Raw genomic sequence first — 1,742 nt, 5'->3', positions numbered from 1 at the left:
GTGTTTTTGTTATTATTGTGTTATTTTGCGAAAGTACTCGTTGAATAGATACACGTTTATTTGTCCCCTGATAAGAAGCCGTTGGTGGGAATTTTCTATTGAGATACAAATACATATTATTACCCAGTTTTGTGTATGCAATGTATGCAATGTCGAATACAAAATATTATAAAACAATTGTGCTGCTCTTTATTAATCAGACGCAATTCTTATGAATAGAAAACGCATTAAATAAGACGTGTCGCAACGGTAGACGTGAATGTGTTTCTTGTAGTCTGTTTACATGTAACGTTCCGGAATTAAACGAGATAAAAACATGTAATTCAATACCTAGCAATTTACTTCAATTAGATACAGCGCTCATAATCGACTTAACGACGAACAAAATTATCACTGTATTAAAACGAATTAACAGCGCAAAATGAAATTATGAACAGGAGAACAACATAGTAAAGTATATTTCGCATGTAAATTTTATTTTTATAGTTTGCGCAGCCATATCAGAATTGTAATCGTTTTCATATTGTCGTTGTGTATTGGCCTTATAACTACTCATTGTTGCTATGATTCGTTGCTATAAAAACACTGCGGTTAGATCTATACGCATGAAACTACAAAGTGGCCGATGAACAAAAATTTTGGAGAAGGCGTGTTACAAACAAAGAATGCTTGAAAATGAACGGACACGATATTCCCTATATGAAAAACACCAATAGGCCTGTCCATTTTTCGTCACGTTTTGTTCAAACATGCAACATTACGTTTCATTTTATTAGCTCATCTATTTTTTGAAAAAAATTATGAGCTATTGTCATCACCTTGGCGTCGGCGTCGGCGTCTGCGTCGGCGTCGGCGTCCGGTTAAGTTTTGCGTTTAGGTCCACTTTTCTCAGAAAGTATCAATGCTATTGCATTCAAACTTGATACACTTACTTACTACCATGAGGGGACTGGGCATGCAAGGTAGATAACTCTGGCGTGCATTTTGACAGAATTATGTGCCCTTGTTATACTTAGAAAATTGAAACTTTTTGTTAAGTTTTGTGTTTAGGTCCATTTTATTCCTTAAGTATCAAAGCTATTGCTTTCATACTTGCAACACTTACTAACTATCATAAGGGGACTGTGCAGGCAAAGTAATGTAACTCTGACTGGCATTTTGACAGAATTATGTGCCCTTTTTATACTTAGAAAATTGAAAATTTGGTTAAGTTTTGTGTTTAGTTCCACTTTATTCCTACAGTATCAAAGCTATTGCTTTCATACTTGCAACACTTATTAACTATCATAAGGCACTATCACTGTGCATGCAAAGTTATGTAACTTGAAAATTTCGTTAAGGTTTGTGTCCACTTTACCCCTAAACTATCATGAATATTGCTTTCATACTTGGAACACTCGCAAACTATCATAAGGGTACAGTAAAAGGACACGTTGCATAACTCTGGTTGTCATTTTTACGGAATTATGGCCTTTTTCGACTTAGTAACTTTGAATATATGGTTAAATTTTGTGTTTCGATCCACTTTACTTCTAAAGTATCAAGGCTATTGATTTCAAACTTCAAATACTTTCATGCTATCATGAGGTTACTGTACCTGGCAAGTTGAATTTTACCTTGACCTTGGAATGACCTTGACTCTCAAGGTCAAATTATTAAATTTTGCTAAAAATGCCATAACTTCTTTATTTATGATAAGATTTGATTGAAACTTTGACAAAACTACTCTTACCTGACATACC

Source organism: Dreissena polymorpha, chromosome 7 (genome assembly GCF_020536995.1).
Source record: "Dreissena polymorpha isolate Duluth1 chromosome 7, UMN_Dpol_1.0, whole genome shotgun sequence".
Lineage (NCBI taxonomy): Eukaryota > Metazoa > Mollusca > Bivalvia > Myida > Dreissenidae > Dreissena > Dreissena polymorpha.
Note: the sequence above shows the minus strand (reverse complement) of the source record.